General features: G+C 45.1%; 1 long non-coding RNA gene across 1 annotated transcript; it reads left to right on the top strand.

The window, feature by feature from the left end:
- Positions 1-6,753: 6,753 nt before the first annotated feature.
- On the top strand, positions 6,754-8,260 carry LOC136492879 (uncharacterized). Its single transcript, XR_010768224.1, has 2 exons — positions 6,754-6,934; positions 7,983-8,260. It is a non-coding gene; the product is annotated as an uncharacterized lncRNA (long non-coding RNA).
- Positions 8,261-25,026: the final 16,766 nt, after the last annotated feature.

Genomic DNA, 25,026 nt, shown 5'->3' with positions numbered 1-25,026 from the left:
TGGATGTACTTCAGTTCCATACTCTTTCAGGACTACATATCAATAGTCAACACACCATCCTGACCGGGCCGAGCCAGAAGCATCAAGGGCTAAGGTTTAATAAATAATTAAAGATGTGAAAAAGCTATTATGAGCTGTGTGTTGTGAAAAAAATGTAACCTTTTTAGTTAAAACAATTATGATTTATTCCAGGATTTTAACGGCGCTATGTTTTCAGCGGTAAGCGATGTTCCCGTCGACAGCGAGACGGCTGCGGTGACTTCGTGAATCTCATGATCTGTCGGCTCAGTCCTTCGGAGGTGTTCATAGGGGTAGGGTTTGCATACGTGTGTTCATTGGGGTGGGTATGCGTGCGTTGTGAATGTCTGCGTTGTACCGTGAAATTCTAAAAAAAAACTACCGTGTATCTTTATCTCCCTTGAAACAATTATATGACATTTCTTATTTCACTCATTCGAAAAAACAGAAAGCCGGAAGCCAAAAGCAGGGGTCTAAAATATTGTCAAAATTGTACTTGGTGAAAACAAAAGCTTTTGGAAAAACTAACTTCTAGTTCTCCTCGCTTAGTATGCTTTTTGGCAATAAAAGTATTTTTCAGAAGCTGAACCAAACATAACTTAAGCATAGGGGGGTTTTGCCCTCTCCTTCCACCCCCGATCGTGACTCGTGACAATGATAAATTACATGGAGCTTCTCATCAAAATGGTCATGCACCTCGGAAAATCACATGCATATTATCTTTTCTTTGTCAGGGACAATTTGCAACAACGCCATTAGTCTCTGAAGGGAGGGATGATCACATCCAAATGTAGAAAACAAACATAACATGTGCAGAGACATCCAACGCTGGACTGGACATAAGCTAAATATAGAAATCCATTGGCAGAGCACATCTGCGGCATCTCGTGTTCTTTAAGCAGCTGCTACTTCGGGGCGGCAGAAGAAAAACCTCCGAGACCGGCAACGATTATCAGTGGCAGGATAGAAAACCCCATGATAACCTTCCCGATGACTCGCCGGCCAGCAGGGTCTCCTGACACCCAGAAGCCTACAGCCGCCTCCGCGAGCCCAAACACCACAATAGGCGATCAGAGCAGCATAGTACACATAGCTCAGAGCCTTCTCACCACTGGTGGAGGAACGCTGCTCCCGGCTCCCTGAAGAAGACGAGGGAGAGCGCCGCCGCGGCTTCAAGTACGCCGCACAGAATCAGTGCCCTCGGCAGCTTCTCAGGGTCCTGCAGGGCGTCGGAAATGGGGCGCGTCATCTTGCTGAGGACGTCCATGGGTGGCTGTGTGCACTGTGAAGTGCTCGGCGCTGCTGAGAATGGGAGTTTGCTTTGGGCTTGGAAATGGCGGAAGACAGTTTTGTCGTCCAGGTATTTATAAAGATAAAGAGAAGGCCAATCCGAATCAGAAACCAAACCGAAAACTGTAAACCGAATGATGGCATCCCAGGCTCTGCTTTGCGGTGCATACGAGTCAATGGAGATGATCAGGACACACCTGACAACGACGTATGGACGTGCACACGACCCGAACCGAAACCGAAACCGAGCTTAGACACGCTTTTGATGTTAATGTTATCATATTGGTCCTCGTTCGTCGTACTGAAACTTAGGCTGAATTGACTGAAAAACACTGTTCTGGCTGAATTGTTGTGAGAGAAAAATATTATTCCAACTGAAAAAACAAGCTAAATAATGTGAATTGTAAGGTAAGCCGAACGGAGCCATTACCAGTATCATATTATCAGACCCCAGTGGTAAAGCTTGCAGGTCTGCTTCTCGTTCAAAGGTTTGGGAGTGTTTTTCGTTTTGGTTAAAATTTAATAAAAAAATAGAGCAAAATTTGACTAAAACTTCCCAGTTTTCTAGGAAAGGTATAAAAGTTTAGACGAATTTGGAAACTATTTTTTTTTAAGCATGAATTTGGAAAGTAGAAACAAGTGCAAATTAATGCAAACCATACTGACCGATATAAATTTTGGGATCCACGGTTAAGTCTGCTATTGGCTACTTCATAGAAAGATGGCCCCATACATGTAACCAGTCAGTCAAAAGCATTGACTTGACCCTTGAGTGCATGTTTTGTTGCTTGCACATTTATGAAATTTTGTCGAACCGAAACCGGATGCCAGAGATTTCGGTTTCCAGCCCTGTGGTGGTGGTGGTGGATGCGCACGCATTTCTGAGAGCGACCGATCGATGTGACACTCTGCTGTTGTCATCCTTCAAAAGAGCGCGTGCTTTCACTGGGAAGGAAACAAGGCCCTGTTCGTAATCCGTACTTTTTTCAGTTTATTTTTTTAGTTATAATAATTTTTTTTCACAACAAATTAGTTAAATCAAGTATTTTAATTTATTTATTTTTTCAGCGAAACAGATCCGGGGCTTTCTTATTCTGTTCTGCTGGGGGAAACGATCAAACAAATAACAAGAGGGAAAGGTGCGTTGCCTGCAGAATGCAGATGCGCCGTGAAGCCTTTGAGAACTGAAGAACGATGTTCCAGTATTTGAATATGTCAGTTTTTTTTAGCCTGCAGATATCGGTAATATCAGATATGGAAATGCATTAGCACCATCACAGCTTTAATAATTTTGATGATATAAGCATACCTTAAAAGACAACTGATTAGCACCAATGGAGAAGCGCCGAAGCAGTGAGCTTTTTATTCTAGTAAGATTTCTGTTCTCGTCCCTCTTTTGAAGGTCAATTATAATTGTATCCTCGTTTTTGTTTACTTTGTTATTCCATCCTTGTTTTTTTTTTGAAGTCGAAGCCACCGTTCACCCCTTGTTTTTTTTACCGAAATCAGCAGGTGAAACCTCAACTTATTTTTTTATATTTTTTATTCTAAACTTGTTTAAATTCGCTCTCACAGGTATTTTTTTCTTATTCCAGACCTGTTTAAATTCGCTCTCACGAGGAGTCGAACCTAGGCCTCAGCTCCCACGGAGAGTCGAACTCAGGCATGTTGGATGCTACCCTAGGTGCACTAACCACTAGACTAGCGACCCTTTGGCTTCACCCCTTGTTCTAGACCATGTTAGATGAAGGCCGAACAAATAAATTAAATAAACTAAAAAAATGAAAAATTAGAAGAAGATAGTAACCCTTGACATTATCCTGACCCTCTCGGCTTCCACCAATGGTGCTTAAGGACGTACGACATGTTAAACTTTGCTTAGATTTAAAATATTTACAAATTTTGCAATGAAACTTATTTCATATTGCTGTTCAAATATTTGATGTCAAAATCATATAAAACTAAAAAAAAATAGGGCAAATTCAAATGGGATCACTAGTATTTTTTAGCTAAACTGACACCGTTAGCTCTCTAAAAAGAAAAAAAGTAAACTTCTACCTTTGTTTCGAAAAAACAGGATAAAGTTACAAAGTTAAATAAATGAGCATAAAATCACTGTCGATGTTTTTGTAAACCGGACTAGTAAACTTATACGAATGTTGCGCTGCTCAAGGAAGACGATGATAGCATCCAAAATATACGAGGATTTATATTGGTTCAGACCGAAGCCCTACGTCCAGTCTCAGAGATGATCGAATGCGTGTTCCTCACTTGAATACTCTGAAGTTCTTACAATGCGGGTTGCAAGAATGGTGGAAGAGGTAGGAGAGCTTGAGCTAGAGGATGGACTGCCCGAAGAGAAGCTTTAGGAGCCCTACTATGGTGTGAGGATGAGTTCAAGATGAGTGGGAAGGATGCACTGGCTGTCCTTATATAGAGTTCGAGGCTAGGGTATATACAAAGGGGAGCTTCTCTCGGCCGAAGGGTCATGAACCTGAGGAAGGGTCCTAGCTAACTTGGCTTGCAAGCAACGCCGTATTGAGATGCACGTCCGTGCATGGTTGTCGTCATGGTCTTGTGGTCACGTCGCGGTATGGTGTGGCGTGGCGCTACTGTTGTAGGGTCGAGATGACGGACTAAAAGGGGGTGAATAGTCCTTTCTAAAACTTAACCGCGTCGGCTAACCAAAACAAATGCGGAAATAAAATTGTCGGTCTAGCCAAAACTACACCCCTCTATCTAAAGTTCACAAGCACCTTATAAAGATCCTAAAGAAGCAACAAAGGTGCCGGGCTAGCTAGTGCTCACATATCCAATTCTAGCTTGCAATGTCACACAAACTTATGCAACTAGTACTTCAAGCAAACTGGGGAGCACCTACACAATCTAGTAAGCAAAAGCATAAAGCCACCTAAGCTCACTAGCAATGCTCAATAACAAGGCTATACAAGCTAAATTAGAGAGCGTAAAATACTTAGCTACACAAACTAAGCAATATGACTAACAAGGTTACTGAAACCAAATTAGTCACGCAAGAGCTACTTCTATGGTACATGTAACACCCCGGTGTTATGCCTGCATTTAGGCACTACAAATCACGCATATCATGCATCATCAAGCATCCAAATCATACATGCATAATCTTGCATATAACAACTGACACATTACTTCGAAACATACGAAACATGTTTGTGAAACGTAAATGGTACATACACTTGTTATAGTTGTTTTGCCCTGATTTTGCTTGCTAGTTTAGTAGAAACTGTTTGGTTATGATTGTAAATCATCTAGAATTGTTTAGCACAATTTTTGGAGCAAGGTTTGTATTTGAATTATTGCCAAATTTTGCTTTAAAAATAATTCCCCAAAATTAGGGTTTTGAGTTAAAATTTGACTTTGATTTTGTAATTCAAAATCTATAAGAAATTGGACTTTGGTCATGTAATCAAAGTTGTAGAGGATAAAATTTTGAGCAACTTTCATTTTTGGTCCAAAGTTTGAAACTGCTTTAATTTAGTCCAAAAATTCGTTTGAATGAAAAAGGGATTCAAATTAATTTGAAAAAAATCTGGTTTTACCTTCGTGGGCCTTGCGCCTCGCTTCTGGCCCGCCAGCCGAAGCCAGCCCAGCCCCGCACCGCGCTGGCCTGCTTCCGCGCTTCGCCTTGGCCCAGCAGCCGCCTCGCCAGCCCAGGCCCACGCCGCGCCCCCGCTCGCCCGCACTCGCGCGCCTGCGCCCTGACGCCGGCAGAAGCCGACCGCCGCGTGGCGCCACCCGTCGCCTGAGCTCCTGACCGCGCGGCCACGCGCCACGGGCTTCCTGACGCTGCTGGCCGAGTCTTGAGCACCCCGCGCGCCCACCGCATTCCAGCGCTCCGCATTTCTCTCCCGCGCTGCCTCTCTGCCTCTCACCGCGCGCCCGTCATAGCCACCGCGCACCGCGCCTCGCCGGAGCAAGCTCGCCCGGCCGTCCTAGCTTGCCATTGAGCCCTCCATCTCGCCCGCATCTCCGACTCATCTTCGCGCACCTCGTGCTCGCCTCGGTAAGCAGCGAGAAGCTCCCTCTCCCTGGGAATCTCTCGCCGGAGTTGTGGCCGAGCTCACCGGAGCGCTCCGCTCCGTGGACCTCGCCCTCCGTCTTTCTTCCAGCTGTCTTTTCGCGCGCACGACCACCGCACGAGCTCGGTGAAGCTCCCGCTCTACTTTTCGCGCCCCTTCCTAGCCGGAGTTGGCCGGCGTACCTCGCGCAGCGCCGCTGTGATCGCCATTGTCGCCGGCGACCTCCTTCGCTGTATCTAGGGGGGTCCATTTTCTACTTCCATCGGTGCGGGACAACCTGTTGTGCACGCCGGTGCCGTCGGTTTCGTCGGGGAGATCACCGTCGGCGAGCTCGGCCATCGCCGCGCCGATGTGTGCCGTCTCCCCTGTTCCTGTGTCAATGACATGGGGGTCCCGCATGTCAGTCGCCGAGCCGAGGAGAGCCAGGCTGGGCTGCGCCGTTCTGGGCCATGTGTGTGCGCACAGTAGTAGGCCAGTTCGTTTCCAGCGGGCCGGCCCAGTAGAGTTTTAAAGAATTGTTTTCCATTTATTCTTTATTATTTGAAAACAGAAATGGTTTGCAAAATGTTTGGATACTCAAACTTGCTCCAAATTTGTTGAAACAAATTTTGCTAGGTTCCTTATCAACAGATCTACTTGGGAAAATTATTGCATGTCATTTTTGAGATACTTTTCTATAGGATTTTATTTAATCTTGAATATTGCTGATAACTTGAAAAATATGTAGAAAAATATATAGGCTTCAGAAAAATACGATTCCAAGTTTGTTAATCTTCTTGTGTCATGCACTTCTTAGGAAAAATAGGTTTCATACATGTGCTGTGGGAAAATTTAGAGGTGTAGTTTAAGCTCCTTTTATAACTGATTTTTGTTATTTTTGCTAGAGAGCAAACTTTGTATAAAACATGCATGTGATAATTTTTGTACAGTCATTATATGCTATGAAGAACCCAGGAAAAATATTAATTCTGTTGTTTGACACTTTTCATAGTACAAAGTAATTTCATGCTCATTTTTATGCTATAGCTTGTCATTTTTGTGTAGGATAGTTTACTTGTCCAAATGCTATGAAATTTTTATGGTAGTCTGATTAGGGTAGTAGTATGCTACTGTAATTTTCTCAGATTTTTAGGAGCATCAGAAATATAGGTTGCTATTCAAACCTATTATTAATTAGGGTTTAAGCAAGTGTTGCTTTAAGTGTGATTAAGAAATTAGTAAAGCTTTGGTGTATCTTTGAAGCATTTCTTAAGATATGTTAACTTAACATATTAGTAGTAGAAGAGAATGCAGTAGATGACATGTGCTTATAGTATAGTTTCTTGGATGATGTTGACTACCTTGCATTTCAACATATCCATTGCATTCATCTCCTTCGATGCACCGTTTGCATAATCACTTACGCGCATTGCATCATACAGGATCGCAAACCGAGAACCCAGTCGTCATACCCGAGGAGCCCGAGGAGCAGCTCGAGGTGCAGCAGCAGGAAGTGCCAGAAGCCGACGAGGAGGACGTTGAGGAACTTCCGGAGTGCCCCGATCACCGTCCGAGCTCCTTCGAGAGAGGCAAGCCCCGGAGCATTTTTCTCCCGGTTTGCAATGATTTAATTAAATGCTTTACTTTAATTGATGCATTACGTTCAGGAGTTGTTTGCAACCGTTGCTGCATTATACCTTGCTTACCTTTGTTATACTATATCCTTGTTACCCTGGTATCCGCAGTCGAGTCAATGCTTAGCTGGCTTAGACCGGTAGAAGTCGGGTGATTTCCTGTCACCTGCGAGCTATAGGTGGTTACCTGGATCTGCTTGGATGACTATGAAGTCATGGTATAACTAAGTGTTAAATGAAGTTGAGACCGGACGGAGACTTGCAGATGTTTTGGACTGTAGTGTTTTCCGTCTGTGTCGATTAAGGACCGGACCGTTGTTGGGCCTCGAGTCATGTTGAACGCATGCCTTACATTTAGCTGGCCGGATAAAGTACCTTCCGACCGCGAAGCTGGGAGATTTTTCGGGCCGAGTAAATTGCCCGCAGCGCACTGTGCCGAAGCAGGTGTGGTAGGACACGGGGGCGGGATGATAAGGCCAAAGTGCAGTCGGTCGGCCCCCGGGTACATGTGGTTCCTGGCAAACTCGAGGTTCCTGGAAAGTTGACTCGGTGATCAATATCTCACTTTAGCGGGTGAGTGAGATTTGTGTAAGGAACAAATCACCAGCTGGTTAGGAATCGATTCGAATCGCCATCGCTCCTGGATAGTGAGCACTTGACTTGAGTTACTTCATCGTAGTAAATGTTATGGAACACTTGGACAGTTATAATGAATATGACAGTATGGAAGTTGCTTAATGATCATTGGTTATCATTATCTGCTTAATCACATGTTTACTCTAGTATAGGTGCAAATCTAGTTGACAGGTTAATAATAATTAATTTGGCAATAATGCTTTTAGAAAGGTTCTTGAAATGCTAAAAATGCTTCTTTTTGCAAATGAGTCAGCTACCCTACCTATAAAGCCCTTCATAATCCTTGGTGTCATTTATTTTCGGTTATGTCGGGTAAGTCTGGCTGAGTACCTTCTCGTACTCAGGGTTTTATTCCCACTTGTTGCAGATGGGCAGATGTACTATGGCTACTGTATCAACTGCCTGTATCCTGCGATGGGTGATGCTTAGGACCATGGGCATGGTCATTCCTTACGTCTCATCTGATGCTTTTGTTGGAGATGATCATTCGCTGGCACTATATTTGAACTCCGTGTGAGTGTGTGTGGTTTTAAACAAATGACTTCCGCTACTTTTTATTCGAACTTGTTTTGTAATAACTATGTTTAAACTCTGATGTATCTGTTATGCAAACTTTTATGTAATATGTGATTGGTGACCGCTAAACTTATTACGATCATGGCTGGGACATGAGTTGGTTTGAAATCCTTCGTGATTTCACGGACTACCGGGTTATACGGGCTTAAGTTGGCTAAAGCGTCTGCTCTGGCGGATGATTTTCTTACTTAATTTCGTATAATTGGTCGGTTCTGTTACAGCTGGTATCAGAGCATGGTTTAGCGTGTTACTGTTCACAAGTGTATTTAAAACAAAAAGGCATTTGAAAAACGTGATTTTAAAACTATAAAGTGTGCCGGTGATCATATCCTTTATGCCCAGTTAAGGACTTTAGGTGGCTTAATTAAGTACTGACTGGGGTTCTTGCATCATATTTCTCTTTCGTCGCTCATACGGCGTGCTATTGTATGAGTGCCACTTGTTTGAGTGGTAATGAATGGATCATTTGCCTCTACGCCTCGGTAAGTGTGAGTTGTGAGAGCATGATCGGATACACCGCCGATCTAGGGTGAATGCTTATATGATGCTGGAGTAATTACATGTTCTACGCATGTTTTACAAAGGTATCTCATGTATGGGTCTTCCGTCTATGGAGGCGATGCCGTCAATAGGACGATGGTTCGGGTAGTTACTACCGTTGTACACGTATCTGGGGATTCGTGTAGAGCGTGTAGATAAAACTTTACTGCTTTTATGCATTCATTGGGAATTGGGCTGAAATGAATTTTCTGCAGGTACATAACAACGCTATCGTGTAGAACGTATTAGCTACGTATTGAGAGATCGTTGTATGCCACCGAATTAGTCGTTAGAAATTATTATTCCTAAGTTTGTGAGAACGTACGGCACGTACATACATCATGTTACTTGTGCATCTCATTCATCTCATGCATACCTCCCCTTATAAATTGATTATCTCATTTTGATAAAAGTGTATCACCTAAAATATGTTTCCCCGAAGTAATAAGAGAACTTTTGCTACAGATGGCCCGCACGAAGCAGACCGCCCGTAAGTCCACCGGAGGAAGAGCACCCCGACGTCCGTTGGCCCTGAGGGAGCACCGCACCACGGACACCTTCTTGAGCGAGTTTGGCATGCCAACTTTGCTTTGGAGAGTGCTCCATGATGTGGGGTACCCAGAGGGTCAAGAGCCGGTGTACTCTTGGAATGAGAGCCAGTTAACAGAGGATGGACTCGCGGTGGTGGAGATCACGGTTCCTGCTCTCGGTGATGCTCCAGATTGGGATGGTTGGCATTTGGAGTTTGAGGGTCGCACTCCAGCTGAGGGTGCAGAGGGAGCAGCCTTCCGTGTCATCAGGGACATTATGAGCAGATTTCCCAGTGAGCTTGCATGCAGCTCTAGCTGGTACTTTTCCTAGGGATGATCCTCGCGATGCCATTTGGGTTCAGCCTCAAGGAAGCGCATTGGTCAGAGGTCCAGCTGAGGGACAGGCTAGCGACAACCAGGCAATGAGTGCTATGTTCGCCGCCATCAGAGCGTATGAGGGTCTTGAGAGTACCTACTGGACTTTGACTGGCTTGCGCAGTGAGGATAAGCTCAAAGGGAAGAAGCAGAAGAAGAGACAGGCACGAGCTATAGCTAGCTTGCAGGAGCAGTTGGCTGATATGAACTTACAGCGAGATCAGGCGGTTGAAAGAGGTGATAGAGCTATGCAGCGAGTGCATACGTTGACTCAAGCCAACAACAATGCAGACCGCATGATTGGACAGTTGGTTCAGGAAAGGAATGAAGCCTGGAACGCAAGAAACCTTCTGCTGCAGAGAGTCGATGAGCTAGAGGAATACAACGGCAACCTGCACGAGGAGTTTCACTGCGCTCTACAATGGGGTTGGCCCATACGCTCCACCGAACGCCGCTGGCATGGACATCGACGACGACAACCAGAACGAGCCTGTAGTTTCACCTGGAGGCGATGGTGACGTCTCCGATCCCGACGATGGCCCCGAGGAGTAGGCTAGTTGCTTTGCGCTAGTATCTAGGTCTTGTCGCGATGACCTTTCTTTTGTTGGCATGTAATCTATCGTATGTTGCTTCGAACGTATGAGACTCGGCATGTGGTTGGAACTTGATTCTCGAATGCGATATCTGAACGCATAAAAAGTCCAGTGTATGTATGCTGGCAATGTGATTGTATGGACGCGATGTTTGCCGTTGAAGTAATTTGATTAAGTGCTGTTGTTTTAATTGGGATGCGATTGTTGTGCCTCTGTTTTATTGTATGAATTTATTCTCTCCAGTAAATTCAGTACGGCATAATTTTTCCTTCACTCGCAATTATTACAGCTTCACTCAATCGTTACTTGTTGCTGAAATATGCAGATGACAAACACTCGCCGAACCACGTATGAAGCCGCTGAGCCCGGTGCTAACGGTGCGGGGACTGGTGGTGGTGGTGGAAACCCCATGCAACAACAATGAGCCTCCCCATGAACCGCATTTGCCACCTCCTCCCCCGTTCACCCCCGAGATGTTTCTCGCACAGCTGCTCGGGAGTCAGCGCAACGCGGAACAATCTCAGAAGAACATGGAAGATTTTCTGCGCACCATAGCCAACAACGTGCAACGTGGTAACAATCAAGGCGGTGGCATGGGAGTAAACCAATATAGCAGCTTCAAAGATTTCATGGACACCAGGCCACCCGTATTCAAGGAAGCCACAGAGCCACTCGATGCTGAGGAATGGATCAACACGATGGAAGATAAATTCCGTGTGTTGAGGATGACTGAGGTTCTGAAAACGGAGTATGCTGCACTTCAATTGCAGGGACCGGCGGGAATGTGGTGGAAGCACCATCGCACCACCTTCCCTCCAAATGCTCAGATTTCTTGGAGAGAGTTTGCTGAGGCCTTCCGTGGAGTCTATATTCCACCCGGGCTGACTGAAATGAAGTTGGGAGAGTTTCTGGCATTGAACCAGGGCACCAAGACCGTGACGCAATACCTGCATGCTTTCAACAACTTGTGTCGCTATGCTCCCGACATGGTTGACACAGATGCTAAGAGAATAGCCAGTTTTAAGAGGGGTCTCAATCCAAAAATGATGAAGCATGTTGGTACCAACAACCGCGTCAGATTCAATGACTTCATCAGCGACTGTCTGAAGCAGGAGAAGAATAACAACGCCAGCACCGCAGCCAAGACACGCAAGAGAGCCTTTGAAGGTGGGCCGTCTCAAGCTAGAGCACCTATGGGAGGTCGTCCTCCATATCGCCCATCGGCACCTGGTGCTAGATTCAGGCCACCTCAGCCAAGAAGCCAAAATTTCCGTGGACCTCAGAAGCCGTACAAGATGGCAGTACAACCCAACAAAGCAGCCGCAACTGTGGTACAAGGCAGTTCCAAGGGAGCTGTGGGATCTGCCGGGACAGTGAGAGGACCCTGCTATAACTGTGATCAACTCGGTCATTTCTCGAAGTTTTGTCCGTACCCTCCCAAGAAGAAGCAGCAGACTTATAATGCTAGAGTGCACAGTACAACAGTGGATGAAATTCCAGAGGGAGAGCCCGTCACTGCTGGTAAGTTTCCTGTCAACGAAAACCCTGCAGTTGTTCTATTTGATTCTGGATCATCGCATTCTTTTATGAGTCAAGCATTTGCACAGAAACATGAACAACTATGCACAGAATTGGGTTATGGTTACCGTATAAGTTCAGCAGGGGCTGATGTTTTGACCAACCGGATGGTTCGAGGGGCAACCCTTGAATTAGGTAGCAGGAAGTTCCGAGTGAACTTGATAGTTATGCCTGGGTTAGTCTTGGATGTCATTATAGGGATGAATTGGATGAAGGATTGGGGAGCAGTCATAGATACTGGAAGTCGAGTACTTACCCTTAAGGATCCCCTAGGTGAGGGTACTTTCCAAGTACCATTGCCTCGAAGAACAGACCTTATAAGTGTTACATGTGCTACGGCAGTCATTCCTATTCATCAGATTCCGGTAGTGTGTGAATTCCCGGACGTATTCCCGGATGAGCTACCTGGTCTTCCGCCAGATAGGGAGATTGAGTTTGGAATTGAGCTAGTCCCTGGAACAGCTCCGATTTCAAGAAGACCCTATCGGATGCCTCCAGATGAGTTAGCTGAGCTAAAGAAGCAATTAGAAGAATTGTCAAAAAAGGGGTTTATTCGGCCAAGCAAGTCTGAATGGGGATGTCCCGCTTTGTTTGTGAAGAAAGAAGAAAGAGGGCACGTTGAGAATGTGCATAGATTATAGACCACTCAACGCTGTGACCATCAAGAATAAGTACCCCTTGCCACATATTGATGTTCTGTTTGACCAACTATCCAAGGCCAAGGTGTTCTCAAAGATAGATTTGAGATCCGGTTATCATCAGATTAAGATTAGGCCACAGGATATACCAAAAACTGCATTTTCCACCAGATACGGGTTGTATGAGTATCTTGTCATGTCTTTTGGCTTGACAAATGCTCCTGCATACTTTATGTTTTTGATGAATACAGTTTTCATGCCAGAATTGGATAAGTTTGTGGTAGTGTTCATCGATGACATTCTGGTGTACTCCGAGAATGAGAAAGATCACGAAGAGCATCTGAGAACTGTCTTGACCAGACTTAGAGATCATCAATTGTATGCTAAGTTTAGCAAATGCGAATTCTGGTTGAAGGAAGTCCCTTTCCTTGGTCACATTTTGTCAGAGAATGGAGTTTCAGTCGATCCAAGTAAGGTGCAAGAAGTTATGAATTGGAAAGCACCGACCTCAGTTCCTGAGATTAGAAGTTTCTTAGGACTGGCGGGTTATTACCGTCGCTTTATACCAGATTTCTCGAAGATCGCCAAACCGATGACAAGCCTCCTTCAGAAGGATCATAAATTTGTGTGGACAGAAGAGTGTGAAGCAGCTTTCCACACTTTGCGGAAACTGTTGACCACTGCTCCTGTTCTAGCACAACCAGATATCGAGAAACCATTTGATGTGTTTTGCGACGCATCTAAAACTGGATTGGGTTGTGTTCTTATGCAAGAAAGAAGAGTCATAGCTTATGCATCACGTCAATTGAGAAAGCACGAGGTCAACTACCCAACACATGATCTTGAACTTGCTGCAGTTGTGCACGCCCTCAAAATTTGGAGACATTATCTACTTGGTAATGTGTGCAATATTTTCACGGATCACAAGAGTCTTAAGTATATCTTTACCCAACCAGAGCTAAACATGAGACAGCGTAGATGGTTGGAATTGATCAAAGATTACAACTTGAATGTGCAATATCATCCTGGTAAAGCCAATGTAGTGGCAGATGCTTTGAGCAGGAAGTCACATTACTTGACTGTGCAGCCATTACTTGAAGATGGATTCGATCTAATGCATCCTGCTGTGTTAAATAGTATTCAGATTAGTTGCTCTTTGGAGAGTAAGATAATAGAAGGTCAGAAAACTGACAAGGGGATATTCCACATCAAAGAGAAAATAAAAGAAAAGCCGTCTCAACACTTTAAAGTGGATGAACAGGGCGTGTTGTGGTTTGACAACCGTCTTGTGGTTCCCAAGGATCGAGAGCTTAGGAATAAACTCATGGATGAAGCTCACCTTGTCTAAGCTATCTATCCATCCCGGAAGTAGTAAGATGTATCAAGAACTAAGATCTCGCTATTGGTGGACCAAAATGAAGAAAGAAATTACAGCATATGTTGTCAGATGTGACACATGTTGTCGAGTGAAAGCCATTCACATGAAACCTGCCGGTATGTTGCAACCCTTATCAGTCCCTAGTTGGAAGTGGGACGATATCAGTATGGATTTTATCACGGGTTTGCCCACTACTCAAAAAGGACATGATTCGATTTGGGTAATTGTGGATCGTCTTACCAAGACCGCTCATTTCTTACCGGTCAAAACAGATTATCGACCACCTCAATATGCCGAGAAGTATATCGCAGAAATTGTGAGGTTGCATGGTATACCAATGACCATAGTATCTGATAGAGGCTCACAGTTCACGGCTCATTTTTGGGAACATTTACACAAAGGCTTAGGAACTAGTTTAATTCGCAGTACCGCTTATCATCCTCAGACAGATGGTCAGACTGAACGAGTAAATGCTGTTTTGGAGGATATGTTAAGAGCCTGTGTATTGTCTTCTAAGGGATCATGGGAGTCATGGTTACCGTTAGCTGAGTTTTCTTATAATAATAGCTATCAAGAAAGCATCAAGATGGCCCCATTCGAAGCTTTATATGGCAGAAAATGTAGAACACCATTGAATTGGGTCGAACCTGGAGATAGAAGGTATTATGGCATTGACTTTGTAGAAGAAGCCGAGAAGAGAGTTCAGATTATTCAGCAGAATATGAAAGCATGCCCAATCGCGTCAGAAAAGCTATGCAGACAAAAGAAGGAAGACCCCTTATGTTTGAAGTTGGTGACTATGTTTATCTGAAAGTCACACCAATGAAGAAGAAAAGGTTTGGAATCCGAAGAAAGCTTGCCGCGAGATTCGTAGGACCATACAAGATCTTGGAACAAAAAGGTCCGGTAGCCTACAAGTTGAAGTTACCTGAGACAATGAGTACAGTTTTCCCAGTTTTCCATGTATCACATCTCAAGAAATGTTTGCGTGTTCCGGAGGAAAGAATAGAACCTCGAGGTATCCAACTCAAATCAGATTTGGTGTATCGTGAACAACCAGTCCGAGGTGCTAGACACTAAGGAACGTGCTACTCGGAATAGTGTGGTGAAAACATACAAGATACAGTGGGATCATCATGATGAGGGAGATACAACTTGGGAAACAGGAGAGTATCTACAAAAAGCTTATGAGGAATTTTATAACAAATGGTTCGTAACCCAAATCTCGGGACGAGATTTTTATAAGGGGGGAGGGCTGTAACACCCCGGTGTTATGCCTGCATTTAGGCACTACAAATCACGCATATCATGCATCATCAAGCATCCAAATCATACATGCATAATCTTGCATATAACAACTGACACATTACTTCGAAACATACGAAACATGTTTGTGAAACGTAAATGGTACATACACTTGTTATAGTTGTTTTGCCCTGATTTTGCTTGCTAGTTTAGTAGAAACTGTTTGGTTATGATTGTAAATCATCTAGAATTATTTAGCACAATTTTTGGAGCAAGGTTTGTATTTGAATTATTGCCAAATTTTGCTTTAAAAATAATTCCCCAAAATTAGGGTTTTGAGTTAAAATTTGACTTTGATTTTGTAATTCAAAATCTATAAGAAATTGGACTTTGGTCATGTAATCAAAGTTGTAGAGGATAAAATTTTGAGCAACTTTCATTTTTGGTCCAAAGTTTGAAACTGCTTTAATTTAGTCCAAAAATTCGTTTGAATGAAAAAGGGATTCAAATTAATTTGAAAAAAATCTGGTTTTTACCTTCGTGGGCCTTGCGCCTCGCTTCTGGCCCGCCAGCCGAAGCCAGCCCAGCCCCGCACCGCGCTGGCCTGCTTCCGCGCTTCGCCTTGGCCCAGCAGCCGCCTCGCCAGCCCAGGCCCACGCCGCGCCCCCGCTCGCCCGCACTCGCGCGCCTGCGCCCTGACGCCGGCAGAAGCCGACCGCCGCGTGGCGCCACCCGTCGCCGAGCTCCTGACCACGCGGCCACGCGCCACGGGCTTCCTGACGCTGCTGGCCGAGTCTTGAGCACCCCGCGCGCCCACCGCATTCCAGCGCTCCGCATTTCTCTCCCGCGCTGCCTCTCTGCCTCTCACCGCGCGCCCGTCATAGCCATCGCGCACCGCGCCTCGCCGGAGCAAGCTCGCCCGGCCGTCCTAGCTTGCCATTGAGCCCTCCATCTCGCCCGCATCTCCAACTCATCTTCGCGCACCTCGTGCTCGCCTCGGTAAGCAGCGAGAAGCTCCCTCTCCCTGGGAATCTCTCGCCGGAGTTGTGGCCGAGCTCACCGGAGCGCTCCGCTCCGTGGACCTCGCCCTCCGTCTTTCTTCCAGCTGTCTTTTCGCGCGCACAACCACCGCATGAGCTCGGTGAAGCTCCCGCTCTACTTTTCGCGCCCCTTCCTAGCCGGAGTTGGCCGGCGTACCTCGCGCAGCGCCGCTGTGATCGCCATTGTCGCCGGCGACCTCCTTCGCTGTATCTAGGGGGTCCATTTTCTACTTCCATCGATGCGGGACAACCTGTTGTGCACGCCGGTGCCGTCGGTTTCGTCGGGGAGATCACCGTCGGCGAGCTCGACCATCGCCGCGCCGATGTGTGCCGTCTCCCCTGTTCCGTGTCAATGACATGGGGGTCCCGCATGTCAGTCGCCGAGCCGAGGAGAGCCAGGCTGGGCTGCGCCGTTCTGGGCCATGTGTGTGCGCACAGTAGTAGGCCAGTTCGTTTCCAGCGGGCCGGCCCAGTAGAGTTTTAAAGAATTGTTTTCCATTTATTCTTTATTATTTGAAAACAGAAATGGTTTGCAAAATGTTTGGATACTCAAACTTGCTCCAAATTTGTTGAAACAAATTTTGCTAGGTTCCTTATCAACAGATCTACTTGGGAAAATTATTGCATGTCATTTTTGAGATACTTTTCTATAGGATTTTATTTAATCTTGAATATTGCTGATAACTTGAAAAATATGTAGAAAAATATATAGGCTTCAGAAAAATACGATTCCAAGTTTGTTAATCTTCTTGTGTCATGCACTTCTTAGGAAAAATAGGTTTCATACATGTGCTGTGGGAAAATTTAGAGGTGTAGTTTAAGCTCCTTTTATAACTGATTTTTGTTATTTTTGCTAGAGAGCAAACTTTGTATAAAACATGCATGTAATAATTTTTGTACAGTCATTATATGCTATGAAGAACCCAGGAAAAATATTAATTCTGTTGTTTGACACTTTTCATAGTACAAAGTAATTTCATGCTCATTTTTATGCTATAGCTTGTCATTTTTGTGTAGGATAGTTTACTTGTCCAAATGCTATGAAATTTTTATGGTAGTCTGATTAGGGTAGTAGTATGCTACTGTAATTTTCTCAAATTTTTAGGAGCATCAGAAATATAGGTTGCTATTCAAACCTATTATTAATTAGGGTTTAAGCAAGTGTTGCTTTAAGTGTGATTAAGAAATTAGTAAAGCTTTGGTGTATCTTTGAAGCATTTCATAAGATAGGTTAACTTAACATATTAGTAGTAGAAGAGAATGCAGAAGATGACATGTGCTTATGGTATAGTTTCTTGGATGATGTTGACTACCTTGTATTTCAACATATCCATTGCATTCATCTCCTTCGATGCACCGTTTGCATAATCACTTACGCGCATTGCATCATACAGGATCGCAAACTGAGAACTCAGTCGTCATTCCCGAGGAGCCCGAGCAGCAGTTCGAGGTGCAGCCGCAGGAAGTGCCAGAAGCCGACGAGGAGGGCGTTGAGGAACTTCCGGAGTGCCCCGATCACCGTCCGAGCTCCTTCGAGAGAGGCAAGCCCCGGAGCATTTTTCTCCCGGTTTGCAATGATTTAATTAAATGCTTTACTTTAATTGATGCATTACGTTCAGGAGTTGTTTGCAACCGTTGCTGCATTATACCTTGTTTACCTTTGTTATACTATATCCTTGTTACCCTGGTATCCGCAGTCGAGTCAATGCTTAGCTGGCTTAGACCGGTAGAAGTCGGGTGATTTCCTGTCACCTGCGAGCTATAGGTGATTACCTGGATCTGCTTGGATGACTATGAAGTCATGGTATAACTAAGTGTTAAATGAAGTTGAGACCGGACGGAGACTTGCAGAGTTTTGGACTGTAGTGTTTCCGTCTGTGTCGATTAAGGACCGACCGTTGTTGGGCCTCGAGTCATGTTGAACGCATGCCTTACATTTAGCTGGCCGGATAAAGTACCTTCCGACCGCGAAGCTGGGAGATTTTTCGGGCCGAGTAAATTGCCCGCAGCGCACTGTGCCGAAGCAGGTGTGGTAGGACACGGGGGCGGGATGATAAGGCCAAAGTGCAGTCGGTCGGCCCCCGGGTACATGTGGTTCCTGGCAAACTCGAGGTTCCTGGAAAGTTGACTCGGTGATCAATATCTCACTTTAGCGGGTGAGTGAGATTTGTGTAAGGAACAAATCACCAGCTGGTTAGGAATCGATTCGAATCGCCATCGCTCCTGGATAGTGAGCACTTGACTTGAGTTACTTCATCGTAGTAAATGTTATGGAACACTTGGACAGTTATAATGAATATGACAGTATGGAAGTTGTTTAATGATCATTGGTTATTATTATCTGCTTAATCACATGTTTACTCTAGTATAGGTGTAAATCTAGTTGACAGATTAATAATAATTAACTTGGCAATAATGCTTTTAGAAAGGTTCTTGAAATGCTAAAAATGCTTCTTTTTGCAAATGAGTCAGCTACCCTACTATAAAGCCCTTCATAATCCTTGGTGTCATTTGTTTTTGGTTATGTCGGGTAAGTCTGGCTGAGTACATTCTCGTACTCAGGGTTTTATTCCCACTTGTTGCAGATGGGCAGATGTACTATGGCTACTATATCAACTGCCTGTATCCTGCGATGGGTGATGCTTAGGACCATGGGCATGGTCATTCCTTACGTCTCATCTGATGCTTTTGTTGGAGATGATCATTTGCTGGCACTATATTTGAACTCCGTGTGAGTGTGTGTGGTTTTAAACAAATGACTTCCGCTACTTTTTATTCGAACTTGTTTTGTAATAACTATGTTTAAACTCTGATGTATCTGTTATGCAAACTTTTATGTAATATGTGATTGGTGACCGCTAAACTTATTACGATCATGGCTGGGACATGAGTTGGTTTGAAATCCTTCGTGATTTCACGGACTACCGGGTTATACGGGCTTAAGTTTGCTAAAGCGTCTGCTCTGGCATATGATTTTCTTACTTAATTTCGTATAATTGGTCGGTTCTGTTACAGTACACAAGCAAGAAGGTAACTAGCAAGCTACACAAGCTAACTAATTACAAGAGCAACTACACAAGCACAATGTATATGAATATAAATACAAGCTTATGTAAAGGGGATGCAAACCAATGGGAAGACAAGGATGCCACGGTGATGTTTATCCCGAGGTTCACTTGGTTGCCACCAAGCTAGTCCTCGTTGTGTCGACCACTCACTTAGTTGTTCGGCGGCTAATTGACATCACCCGGTAAGCCCACACGTTGGGCACCGCAAGAACCTACTCACAAGTGAGGGTAGCTCAATGACACGCTCAACTAGAGTTGCTCTTCATGGCTCCCACGGGGAGAGCACAACACCCCTCATAATCACTTCTCCGAAGCACGACACAACCTTCTTTGCGTGCTTCGACAGAGACCACCACCAAGCCGTCTAGGAGGTGGCAACCTCCAAAAGTAACAAGCACCACCGGCTTGCAACTCGAACACCTAGTGCCACTCGATGCAATCTCACAATGCAACGCACTAGAATCACACTCACTCGCAATTGATTTGCACTCTTGCAAGCACAAGTGAGTTAGAGGGCATCCAAGCACTCCTATACAAGCCACATAGGCGTGAGGGTGCTCAGCTAGCACCCCAAGGCCGGCTACCACTTTTATTTATAGCCCCAAGGGCTAAAAGAGCTATTGCCCCTTCACTGGGCAAAACACGCACTAACCGGACTCGCAGGTCATAACGACCGGACGCGCAGGTCACAGAGTCCGATCGCTAGGATGACGCCACACGTCCCCTCCTTTCGAAGCTGATCATTGGTCTCCAACGGCTAGCTCCCCCGCATGCATACTCCTGACCAGACGCGCCGAGACCGAGTCCGATTACCAATGCATCTCTACAAAACTGACCGGACTCTGCTTTCTCCCGTGACCGGACTCGACTCTCCAGAGTCCGATCACTTTTAGAGAGGTCTTTTGATGACCGAACGCGTCAGGTCATCACTGATCGGACTCCCCTAGCGTCTGGTCACTGTTGGTGCGGGACCCACGGGATACCCCGCAAGGAAGGGAGAAGATCTAGTCTAACTAGGATTCTTCCCCTATAATCTTAGCAGTAGTATTATTCTGTAATCCTACTAGGAACTCTCATTGTAAACCAACTAGGATTCTGACCTCCTGACTATATAAAGGAGGGCAGGGTTCCTAAGGAAAGGAGAGTGACAATTGTACGACACGACATTTTACAATCAATCCAACGCAAAGGCTAAACACCGACTGGACGTAGGGCTATTACTCGATCAAAGATCAAGGGCTCGAACCAGGATAAATCGACTGTCTCTTGCGTTTACCGTCGAGTTCCACATACGCTGAAGCCCAAACAAACTGCCCCGGGGACCCCCGTGGCAGGCTATCGATGGTGAAACATCGACAGCTGGCGCGCTAGGTAGGGGCTTTCGGTGAATTTGCATCTAAGAGCTCGATGGACCTCGACAACATGATCTTCTCGACAGGATCAACCTTCATCTTTGGTTCGTGGATCTGCAAGGCAGGCGACGATGGCAAGCTCCAAAGCCGTCTCCTCAAAGATTTGGATCACCATGAAGACCATTCTATTTTAGCAACTACGACAGATCAACTTGCTGGAAGATTCGCGCAGCTCGCGATGTCCGATCCAACTCAGACTTCGCGACTTCACGCATCCGATTCAAACTCGGGCTCCGCTTCCGAGATGGAGTCCTATCCGAGTTCTTTCGGAAAACTAAGTTCTTTTCCGATAAGGCTCCGGAACACAACATCAACCTATCAAGAATACAACTCGAGGTACACTCAGAGTACTTTAAAGAAGACAGGTCCTTTTATGTTCGATCTCCGCAACATGGCAACGTCTTATCGGGCACAGCTTGAAAGATCTCTTAATCCAGTGCTTGGAATACCACTGATAGGAGCTCAGACAGGTCTCGTGTTAACTATAACATCTCAAGACTGCATCGTCCACTGGTCAGGTTCCGTTCCTGAGGATTGCGGCACCCAACTAGTCGACAATACGACAACGACAATTCTACCCTACCAAGAAGGTGGCTCAATCTATGACCTTGAAGTCTCTACTAAAGTTATCAACAACTCTAATAGTACGGAAACCAACGCCGATGACAGAACAACTCACGCTCGAGAAGTATTCATGATTCGCCGTCCTCGATCACCATTGGTCCCCTAGAAGCGTCCGACGTCAGGTCTTCAGATGAATCTGAGTGCAACATATCACCATTTACCTAGGGGCATGATGGTGAGATCGAGAGTCAGAGGCAAGCCAGAGAAAGAAAGAACAAATTGAAACAAGGATGTCAACGCCGTGCTAAGCAGCGCAAGGAAGCTTGGATCAAATATGAGTCAGACCTAGCCGAGTACAATAGAAGAAAATTAGAGCGAGAGGTCGAAGAAGGACGAGCAGTGAATACACCCTACGATAAGATCCGAGAAGCACTAGAAGAACTCAGGGCGACTTCACATCCCAATGAAAAACAAGAACAGCTCCAGGACTTCCTCCGATCAATAGTCCTAAGGGCACACGACGGAAGGGCCCGCTCAAGACTACCTAACAGGTCAACATCTCATGAGCAGGAAGATCAAAATCAAAGGAAGTCCGCCTTCGAGAGACTTGGACCGAGTGGAAGTCACAACAGAGAAAGTAAAAGAAACCATAGTCAAAACGACCGAGTTGAACAACCAAGAAAGGCCAGAAGCAAAGCACCTACACGGACAGCCACGCAAAACTACTCTCACCAAGATAATAGTTGGCAAGAAGGGGGCGCTGAATCAGAATACACAGAAGCCGAAACGCATGATAGATTCCCCTGTTTTGCAAATAGACTTGCTTCAATACGACTGCCTCACAAGTTCAAGCCGTCCAACCACTCCAAGTATGATGGCAAGACCAAACCAAGGCAGTGGCTCAGGATTTACTCGCAATCAATTGAATTGGCAGGAGGAGACGATGACATCAAGACCTTGTTCTTTCCCATGGCCCTAGAAACCATGCCCCTTCAATGGTTTGACAAATTGAATCCAGGATCAATCAGAAATTAGGAAGACTTGCAAAGGGCTTTCTGTGAAAATTTCGTGGGTATCATTATGCACCGAATTACCCATGCAGAGCTAAAAGGACTCAAGCAGAAAGGAGGTGAAAGTCTCAGAAATTACTATCGACGATTTGGCGAACTACGAGCTCAAGTACATGACATCACCCAACGAGAAGTAATTGAAGCTTTCTCTCACGGAATCATGGCTAGGTGGCAATTTCAAGACTTCTGCAAAGAAAACCCAAGAAACAATGAAGAATTCAGACGAACAGTGGAAAAGATGATTACCGCAGAGGAAAAGATATGAGAAAGATTCCCGGATAGAAACAACCGAGATAACCCGGACAAGCAAAATCTTTGAAATAACAGACATCAGGAAAGAAAACATGGACCAGACAACACAGTAGCAGTGACTGACAAATCAAGGAAGTTTTCCAAGCCCAGGAGGTATGACGGCATTGAAAACATGCGTTGCATCTTACACCCCAAAGGAAATCACACCATTGGAGATTGCTACACCTTCAAAGATCGATACACAAGAAAAGATAGTAAGGAGAATACCAAAGAAGACAATCAGAAAAAAGAAGAAGACAACCACGAAGACAAGGGATTCCAAAAATCCAGGAGGACAGTAGCAGTAATCTTTTCTAGGGTTCTAGATTCCAGAAGCAAACATCAAGAAAAGCTAGCGCTGTGAACCATCATGGCAGCAGAACTGACTACTCCAAGATATCTCAACTGGTCACAATATCCAATCTAATTTTCAAGAGAAGACCAATGGACTAGCGTAGGAAACGCGGACCATTACCCACTGGTTCTAGATCCAACTATTGCCGGTATGACTATCACAAAAGTACTAATCGATGGGGGAGTCGGACTCAACATCATTTTCTCAAAAACTCTAAGGAAGATGGGACTACAACTCGCCGGGATGATTACACCAACAAGCACACCTTTTTATGGCATAGTACCTGGCAAGGTAGCAATGCCACTTGGACAAATCACTCTATCGGTTACTTTTGGGACTCCCTCGAACTACCATACAGAGTTCATCAAGTTTGAAGTTGCGGACTTCGATTCATCATATCACGCAATCCTCGGGTGTCCAGCACTAGCAAAATTTATGGCGATACCGCATTATCCGTACCTGTTGCTTAAGATGCCAGGGCCTAATGGTGTCCTTTCTCTTCGGAGTGATTTGAAGCGCGCTTTTGATTGTGATGTTCAGGCAATCCAAATTGTAGCAAAAGCATAGGCCGCCGATGGAAGAAAAGAAATAGCCACTGTCACAGCAGAAATGAGCCCGGAGGAGCTAGTGATACCGGCTAAAAAACCCATCATCCTAGCGCCTCCAAAAGAAGCCGATGTTAAGCAAATCGACCTGGGCACCGGTGATCCCTCCAAAATGGCAACCATCAGCGCCCACCTCTCGGCAAAATAGGAACTCACGCTCACCAATTTTCTTTGGGACAACAAAGATATCTTCGCTTGGAAGCCGGCCGACATGCCAGGTGTCCCAAGAGAGTTGGCTGAGCACAGAATTGATATCAATGAGGGCTCCAAGCCTGTGAAGCAACGACTACGACGATTCTCACCCGACAAGAAGGCAGCAATTAAAAAAGAAATCATAAAACTAATGGTAGTCGGATTCATCGGAGAAATCCTCCATCTGGATTGGCTAGCAAACCCAGTTCTAATACAGAAAAAGAATACGGACGAGTGGCGCATGTGTGTCGACTACACAGATCTCAACAAACACTGCCCGAAAGATCCGTTCGGACTACCATGCATTGATCAGATAGTTGATTCAACAGCAGGATCTGCCCTACTATCCTTCCTTGATTGCTATTCAGGATATCACCAAATCACATTAAAGGAACAAGACCAGAGCAAGACATCTTTCATCACTCCATTCGGTGCCTACTGCTACAAAACCATGTCATTTGGACTCAAGAATGCTAGTGCCACTCACCAAAGAGCTATTCAAACGTGCCTTGGTGATCAGATCGGCGAAAACGTAGAAGCATACGTGGATGACGTAGTAGTAAAGACAAAGAACCCAGATACACTAATTGAAGACTTAAAGCAAACCTTTGAAAACCTAAAAAGGTGGAGGTGGAAATTGAACCCAAACAAGTGTATATTCGGAGTTCCCTTAGGACAACTACTCGGATTCTTGGTCAGTCATCGCGGAATCGAAGCAAGCGCCAAGCAAATTCGAGCCATAACAGAGATGGGCCCTCCTCGAAGTGTCAAAGATGTGCAGAAACTAACAGGCTGCATGGCGGCCCTCAATCATTTCATGTCAAGACTGGGCGAAAAAAGGGTTACCTTTCTTTAAATTGCTAAAGAAGACAGACAAGTTTGAGTGGACAGAAGAAGCCAACGAAGCTTTCAAGAAGCTTAAGGCATACCTCACCTCCTCACCCTGAAGCAACCTTGATTTCCGCGAAGGGAAATCCATAGAGTCGAAGTGTAATAAGATCGATGAAGATCATATTACCCAAATTCCAGTCGAATATCACTTCCATACAACGTAATATCAGAGTACAAATAGTGCAGAATTACATAATTTATTACATCGCCGCATTGGCGGAATCAAAAGTAGCATTCATTCAGAACAGCTTGAAGATAAGATCGTCAAACTCGAGCGTAGGCATGAACCCCTCAACCGTCAAACTCCTCGGAGCTATACTCCTTAGCAGAACCTGTGTGCCAAAATTTATCAGTACGATTACATGATTTTGATGATTTAAAGAAAACATTTATACTATCCAACACTCATTACAAAGAAACAACAAGATCCATAAGATGCAATAAGATCCAAAACATTCATTACATGGGTT

This window comes from Miscanthus floridulus, chromosome 11 (assembly GCF_019320115.1).
Source record: "Miscanthus floridulus cultivar M001 chromosome 11, ASM1932011v1, whole genome shotgun sequence".
NCBI lineage: Eukaryota > Viridiplantae > Streptophyta > Magnoliopsida > Poales > Poaceae > Miscanthus > Miscanthus floridulus.
Note: the sequence above shows the minus strand (reverse complement) of the source record. Positions and strands in the feature narration are given on the sequence as shown.